An 8,717-nucleotide genomic window follows, 5' to 3' on the forward strand; every position below is an offset into this window, starting at 1 on the left:
AAGTCAAAGGCAGCATAAAAGCAAACAAGAGGACATAAAATATAGCAAATAATACTGTGGAGTTAAAGGTTTGGGAAACATTTTAAATCACAGATGGCAACTTAAAAGATGTAAATAGAGAAAACATGAAATATGAAGGTGAGCTACCCAATAATATGAAAGGGAACATCAAAAGTTTTTTTCAGATATATAAAGAGTAAATGGCATCAGACTAAGCAGTATGCCAGAAATGTGAGAGTGCCGGGGGCAGAAGTGAATATAGCTGCTATTACTAATGAGTAGAGTGCTTGGAAACCTGAAAGGTCTGAAGGTAGATAAATCACCTGGACCAGATAAACTACACTCCAAGGTTCTGAAAGAGGTAGTTGATGAGATTGTGGATGCATTAGTAATGATCTTTCATGAATCACTAGATTCTGGAATAGTTCCAGAGGACTGGAAAATTGCAAATGTCACTTCACTCATTAAGAAGGGAAGGAGACAGAAGAAAGGAAATTGTAGGTCAGTTAGCGTGACATCAGTGGTTGGAAAGATGTTTGAGTCCATTATTAAGCCTGAGGGTAGTGAATCTGTGGAATTTATTTCCACAGACGGATGTGTGGCCAAGTTATTGGATATATTTAAAGTGGAAGTGGATAGGTTATTGATTAGAGTGCCTAAAGTTATGGGGAGAAGGCAGAAGAATGGGGTTAAGAGGGATAATAAATCAGCTATGATGGAATGGTGGAGCAGATTCAATGGGCTGAATGGCCTAATTCTGCTCCTATGTTTTATGATCTTATCAGAGGATGCAGTAGCATGTGGTCTAGTTATAGATACTGTATGGGCAGAAGAGTGGCAGATAGTTTTTATATCTAAGCACGTGTGAGTGCTACACTTTTGGAGGTCAAATGTAAGGAATAAGTATACAGTTAATGGTTAGATCCTTAATAACAATGATGTACAGAAGGATCTTGGGTCCAAGCTGATATCTCCCTGAAAGCGGCCATGTAAGTAGATAAGCCCCACACGTAAAGGTTGCTGGTGAATGCAGCAGGCCAAGCAGCATCTCTAGGAAGAGGTACAGTCGACGTTTCAGGCCGAGACCCTTCGTCAGGACTAACTGAAAGAAGAGCTAGTAAGAGATATGAAAGTGGGAGGGGAGGGGGAGATCGGAAATGATAGGAGAAGACAGGAGGGGGAGGGATGGAGCTAAGAGCTGGACAGTTGATTGGCAAAAGAGATATGAGAAGATCATAGGACAGGAGGCCTAGGGAAAAAGAGGGGGAGGGGGGACGGATGGGGTACGAGGGGTACGCTCTGTCTGCCAGAGAAAGCAGGATCTCCCAATGGCCACACATTTTAATTCCACGTCCCATTCCCATTCTGCTATGTCTATCCACAGCCTCCTCTACTGTAAAGATGAAGCCACACTCAGGTTGGAGGAACAACACCTTATATTCCGTCTGGGTAGCCTCCAACCTGGTGACATGAACATTGACTTCTCAAACTCACGCTAATGCCCCATCTCCCCCTGGTACCCCCGTACCCCATCCGTTATTTATTTATTTATATACACACTTTCTTTTTCTCTGTCTCCTTTTTCTCCCTCTGTCCCTCTCACTATACCCCTTGCCCATCCTCTGGGGTTCGCCCCCCTTTTATTTCTCCCTAAGCCTCCCGTCCCATGATCCTCTCATATCCTTTTTGCCAATCAACTGTCCAGCTCTTGGCTCCATCCCTCCCCCTCCTGTCTTCTCCTATCCTTTTGGATCTCTGCCTCCCCCTCCCATTTTCAAATCTCTTACTAGCTCTTCTTTCCGTTAGACCTGACGAAGGGTCTCGGCCCGAAACGTTGACTGTACCTCTTCCTAGAGATGCTGCCTGGCCTGCTGCATTTACCAGCAACTTTTATGTGTGTGGCTTGAAATTCCAGCATCTGCAGATTTCCTCGTGTTTGCCAGGAGATAAGATGTTAAAAAAGGCACATGGTCCTCTTGTCAGGACCCTGAGTATAAGATTAAGGAAGTCACAGTGCAGATATATAAAACTTTGGTTAGACTGTACTTGGTGTATTGTGTGCTGTTCTGGTTGCCCCATTATAGACAGAATACGGAGGCTTTGAAAATGATGAAGAAATTGTTTACCAGGCTGCAGCCTGGATTGAAGGCTATGACCTACAAGAAGTTGAACAAATTTTAATTGTTTTCTCTAGAGTTGGAGGCAAAGGGGAGATCTGATATAAGTTACTAAATTTATAAGGCATAGATATGGTCAGGATCTTTCTTTTTTCTCAAGTTAAATGTCAAATACTAGAGGAGGTGAATTTCAAGTGCGGGGTGTAAAGTTTAAAAGAAGTATGCGATGCATTTTTTATTACACAGGGAGTGGTGGTTCGCTGGAATGGACTGCTAGAGGTAGTGGTGGAAGCAAATATGATAGTGGCGTTTAAGAGGCTTTTAGATAAATACATGGATATGCAGGAAATGGATCATATACAGGCAGAAGAGATTTGGCTTAATACGGCATCATAGTTGGCACAGGCATTGTAGGCCAAAGGGTCTATTCCTCTGTTGTACTATTTATGTTCTATGCTTAATTAATCTGCTAACACTTGGCAGATCAAACAGTTTCTATGGAACAAGAAACAGTTAACAGTTTCGGCTTTGGGCCCTCTGTCAGAATTGTTTTTATGCCCTCTTCATGGATTTCTGGTTAAAGTAGAGCAGTATTTGATCTCTAATGGGCTAGTGTGGAATATCTGAATGTTTTCCTAATAATTTTTGCTTGCACAGATAGAATGTATGTAGATATCTGGAGGTAGTATCATATTCTAGTTCTATTGTCTAGAGAAACCTTTTGGACCGGAAGCAAAATTATAGCATTATAAATGCCAGATTGTTATGTTGTTACTTGCAAAGTAAAACAAAAACAAATTCTCAATGTACTAAATAAAAGTTTGCAATTATCTATAATGACACTTGAAACAATCAGAGTGATTATTTTGAGCATCATGCACATTAACAATTCTCCAGGAAAACTAGTGTTTATTTAGTTCCTACATGCTTGCATATTCTAAATCAGAATGTTTATAATATTACCTTAGGTCACAAAAAAACATCAGTAAAAACAAATTACAATCCTACTCAGCAACAGAAATTTAATGAAGCATTCTAATATTTGATACATTCAGTTTTCGGTTGATAGCTTCCACTTGAATTTAATTTATACAGTTTAAAATTGTTTTATGCTTCAATAGTTTATTTCATTCATCTAGTTCTTTATTATTGTACATAAAAATTAATAAACTCTTTGATAACTAAAATAGCATTAATCCAATTTGGTATGGAACCTATTTACTGTGAGGCAAAACGCTGAATTTGCCCACACTAATACACAAAATCATTGCATCTAAGTCTTAACAATTGGGCCTCTGGCATTGATATAAAATAAAGGCAAACTTGATGCAGGAGGGAAACTGGTTGTATTATTAGTAGAATAGAATCTATGAGACCTTGAATGCCCTTGATTACAAAATGGAAGTTGAAGCTGCAGTTGGAATAGAAGCCGGAGTGACAACCTAGCCAGTCATCTCTGGCCCATTCCTACCTTCCTAACTAGTACAACAGTTGTGGGTGGAAGATTTGGGTCAGAGTCATGACATACACTTTCTCTCCAGTTCTTTCACTTTTTTCTCTATCAAATCATCAAACCTTGGAAAGGATAACTTGCCTATTCAATGATATGTTTCCCAATTACTTGTAAAATTTTATTGTACAGATTTGTACCTGTTGGAACCTGGACTGAGAGTGCCAATCTAAAATGCTATGATATTGTGATATTTTCCATTAAAGGTAAACAATCCATGTCTTTTATTCACAGTCAATGCTGGATTAAATATGACAGCACCAAATGGAAGAGGAATATCATAGCATCTAAAACATCACCCAATGCGTTATCACTCGGATAAGTCTATAGTAGAGATAACAACCCTTACAACATTGCCCTGTAAATCTATTGTAGAGACAGCATTCAAATTGCATTTTAACTCCACAATAGCAATGATAACTGATATAAAATCAGAAATTACTAGACTTCATCATGTCAGGCAGCAGCTGTGGGGGCTAATACAAAATCATGGGCCTGAAACATTAACTCCGTTTCTCTCTACATGTCTGGTATCTGTCCTGCTGAGGGTCTACAGCAAATTCATTTTTTTCTTATTCAAAGCATCTGCAGTCCTTTTCCACAATATAGTATTTCCACTTTATATAGAGTTGTAAATTTTATAGTATGGAAACAGGCCATTTGACCAAAATTGTACATTCCAGCCAAGGTGTATTGCTAAATTAGTCTCATCTGCTTTTGGCCCATTCCCCTCCAAACATTTCCTGTCCATGAATCTGACCAAATGATATTTAAACATGTTAATTGTACCCAGTTCTACTACTTCCTCTGGGGGTTTGTCCCATACATCCACCACCCTCTCTGTGTGAATATCTTGCCCCATCAGGTTCTCTTTAAAATTTTCCCCTGTCACCTTAAACATACATCCTCTTGTTTTAGACTTCTACCTTGGGAAAAAGACTATAACTATCTTGTCTATGCCCCTCGTATTTTTATAAATCTCTATCCAGTCACACATCAGCATCCTTCGATCCAGGGAAAACAGTCCAAGACTTTCTAGAACCTCCTGATAAAAAAGTGATTAAGAAGGAAATGATGGAATACAAAGCTAACCAGTAATATTAAAGAGGTACCAGAAGTTTCTTCAGATGTATAAAGTGTAAAAGAGAGGCAAGAATAGATATGGGACTGCTGGAAAATTATGCTGGAGAGGTGGTAATGGAGGACAAGAAAATAGCAGACAAGCTGAATAAGTATTTTGCATCAGTTTTCACTATGGAAGACACTAGCAGTATGCCAGAAGTTTAAAAGTGTCAGAGGGCAGAAGTGAGTGAAGTCGCCATTACTAGGGAGAAGGTTCTTGGGAAATTTTAAGGTCTGAAGGTAAATAAGTCACCTGGACCAGGTGGTGTACACCTGGGTGTTCTGAAGAAAGTGACTGAAGAGATTATGGAGGCATTAGTAATGATCTTTCAAAAATCAATTGACTGTGGCATAGTTCCAGGGGACTGGAAAATTGCAAATGTCACTGCACTCTTCAAGAAGGGAGAGAGGGAAAAGAAAGGAAATTATAAGCCAGTTAGTCTGACCTCAGTGGTTGGGAAGATGTTGGAGTCAATTATTAAGGATGACGTTTTGGGGTACGTGGGGGCACATGATAAAATAGGCCATGATTTCCTTAAGGGAAAGTTGCCTGGCAAATCTGTTGGAATTAATTGAAGAAATAACAAGCAGGATAGACAAAGGAGAATTGGTGGATGTTGTGTACTTTGATTTTCAGAATGCTTTTGACAAGGCGCCACACATGAGGCTGCTTAATAAGCTATAAGCCCATGGTATTACAAGAAAAATATTAGCATGGATAGAGTATTGGCTGACTGGCGAGGCAAAATGTGGAAACAGAGGGAGACATTTTGTTGGCTGCCAGTGACTAGTGATATTCCACAGGGGTCTGTGTTGGACCGCTTCTTTTTGCATTATAAGTTAATGATTTCGTGGATGGAATTGATGGCTTTGTGCCATGTTTGCAGAAGATACAAAGATAGGTGGAAAGGCAGGTAATTTTGAGGAAGTAGAGAGGCTACAGAAGTACTTAGAAAGATCAGAAGATTGAGCAAAGAAGTGGCAGATGGAATACAGTGTCGGGAAGTGTATGGTCATGCACTTTGGTAGAAGAAATAAAAGCATAAACTATTTTCTAGATGGAGAGAAAATTCAAAAATCTGAGGTGCAAAAGGACTTGGGAGTCCTCGTGCAGGATTCACTAAAGGTTAATTTGCGGTGAGGAAGTTGAATCTGTGGTGAGGAAGGCGAATGCAATGTTAGTATTCGTTTCAAGAGGACTAGAATATAAAAGCAAGGATGTAATGTTGATACTTGGTAAAGCACTGGTGAGTTCTCACTTGGAGTATTGTGAGCAGCTTTGGGCCCCTTATCTAAGAAAGGATGTGCTGACATTGGAGAGGATTCAAAGGAGGTTCACAAAAATTATTCTGGATATGAGAAACGTTTGACGGGTCTGGGCCTGTATTTACTGGAATTCAGAAGAATGAGGGGTGAACTCATTGACACCTATTAAATGTTGAAAAGGCTCAACAGAGTGGATGTGGAGAGGATACTTATTCCTATAATTGGGGAGTCTAAGAACAGAGGACACAACTTCAGAATAGAGGAACGTCTATTTAGAACGGAGATGAGGAGGAATTTCTTTACCCTGAGAGTGGTAAATCTGTGGGATTCATTGCCACAGTTGGCTGTGGAGGCAAAGTCATTGGGTATATTTAAGGCAGAGGTTGATATGTTCTTGATTAGTCAGGGCATGAAGGGATATGGGGAAGTAGAGATAGATAGACAGATACTTAATTGATCCCTAAGGAAATTACAATGTCATAGTAGTATTTCAAGTGCACAGATATAAATATTAGAAGAAAAGTAGAAAGAATGAAAAAATAATTTGCCACGAACCGAAAAACAGGAGGGGGGTAATCATTTCTCCTGCTCTTGTTTGACTCATTATAGAGCCTAATGGCCAAGGGTAAGAATAACCTCATATAGCGCTCTTCGGAGCAGCGTAGTTGTCTTAGTCTATTCCTAAAAGTGCTCCTCTGTTCAGCCAAGGTGGCATGCAGAGCATGAGAAACTCTGTCTGGAATTACCAGGATTTCCGTGTTCTACCACAGCCTCTAGTGTGTCCAGTTTGACGGATAACAGAGCCAGCCTTTCTGATCAGTTTATTGAGACTGTTGGCATCACCTGCATTGATGCCAATGCTCCAGCACACCACGCATATAAGAATGTACTGGCGACAACAGACTGGTAGAACTTGTGAAGGAGAGGCCTGCATACTCCGAAGGACCTCAGTCTCCTCAGGAAGTAGAGGCGATTCTGGCCCTTCTTGTACACGGCCTCTGTGTTGGTGCTCCACTCCTGTCTGTCCTCCAGGTGCATCCCGAGACACCGACAAGTCCTCTGCAAATCCACATCCTCACCATCAATAGTCATAGGGAGCAATGCAGGTTTGGTCTTCCTAAAGTCCATCACCATCTCCTTTGTCTTACTGATGTTAAACTGCAGGTGATTGAGCTTGCAGCATTTGACAAAGTCCTCCACCAGGGCCCTGTATTCATCCTTCCGTCCTCCCTTTATGCACCCAACTATTGCTGAGTCATCAGAGAATTTCTGCTGATGAAATGACTCAGTGTTGTATCTAAAGTCTGAGGTATACAGAGTGAACAGGAAGGGAGCAAATATAGTCCTCTGTAGGATCCCAGTGCTGCTTATAACCATATCTGACACACAGCTCTGAAGCCACACATACTGTGGTCTACCAGTCAGGTAGTCCATTAACTAGAATATAATAAAGTGCATTGAATGGAGCTCCCCGCCCCCTCCGCCCAGCAATGAGGGCTGTATGGTATTGAAGGCACTTGAGAAATCAAAAAACATGACCCTCACAGTGCTGTCCTGCTTATCTAAATGGGAGTAGGTTCGGTTCAGCAGGTAGATGACAACATTGTCGAGTCCAATATGCTCCTGGTAGGGAAACTGCAGGAGATCGAGTGCTGATCTGACCATGGGTCGGAGGTGAGCCAGGAACATCCTCTCTACAGTCTTCATGACGTGTGAGGTCAGGGCCACTACAAGAAAGGAGATTGGAGCTCAGAGGGAAATGGATCAGCCATGATAAAATGGCGGAGCAGACTCAATGGTCCAAGTATCTGTTCCTATATCTTTTAACTCAAGCCATTCAGGCACAGCAACATCCTTGTGATTCTTTCTGCACTTTCTCTAGCTCAATCACATCTTTCCTAGAATATTCCCCTCACTTACAGATGTCTGGATCAGTTGACAAGGCATGGCAATTCATGAATGAGAAGTTGAAGTGAAAAGGGGAAATTGGTCAACAATGCTAAAGCACAAGTTAAAAAATATGTGTAGGAAATGCAGTGGCAACCTGAAGATTTATTAGTAATGGTAATTTTTAATGCACTTTTGTGTTTATGTCAAAAATATTAAATAGAAAAATAAGTAAAATTGATTGTTTTAAAGCATGTCAGTAGTTAGCTATTTACAGCACCACCTTGTGGATATATAGATGCATGTAACATTGTTACAACTACTACTTAAGTTCTCTCTTGTTTGATTTAGGTAAATAAAAACGCTGGCATATTGACCTGTAATTCAAGAGGAGGTCTACCAGTATCCTATTGGTGAATCAGCATGAGCATCATAAACTTGGATGAAACCTGCAAAAATTCAAGGCTTGTTTTACAATTACTTCTAAACTTTATATAGTACATAAATTACAACTAGACAAGCAAGTTCAAAGACAACGCTGATATATCATTCAAGTAACCACGGCAGGTAATTAAAGCAATGTGTATACAGTGGTGGGGCAACGAGAAGATGAGTCCCCACCTATGTCATTGTCAGGAAGCAAATTAAAGTCACACAAAAGTGTTTGAACTTGTACTTCGTGTCTGAAAACTGGGAAATTCAAATTTCTCCTAATGCTGCAGATTAAAGGTCAAGAACATATATAAAGCTGATGTGAAGCATAGTATTACTGTCCTCAAATGAGTGAATATTTTCCTTGGATTTTCCTCTGAAAT

The 8,717-nt window shown here is 40.3% G+C and overlaps 1 long non-coding RNA gene across 1 annotated transcript in view; it reads left to right on the plus strand.

Annotated features, from left to right (window-relative positions):
* Window positions 1-8,360, plus strand: part of LOC140205910 (uncharacterized) — a 32,684-nt gene extending 24,324 nt beyond the window's left edge. The window contains exon 4 of the long non-coding RNA XR_011887996.1: window positions 8,254-8,360. This is a non-coding gene — a long non-coding RNA (uncharacterized lncRNA). The remainder of the gene's footprint in view (window positions 1-8,253) is intronic.
* Window positions 8,361-8,717: the final 357 nt, after the last annotated feature.

Source organism: Mobula birostris, chromosome 12 (assembly GCF_030028105.1).
Source record: "Mobula birostris isolate sMobBir1 chromosome 12, sMobBir1.hap1, whole genome shotgun sequence".
In the NCBI taxonomy this organism is placed as follows: Eukaryota; Metazoa; Chordata; class Chondrichthyes; order Myliobatiformes; family Myliobatidae; genus Mobula; species Mobula birostris.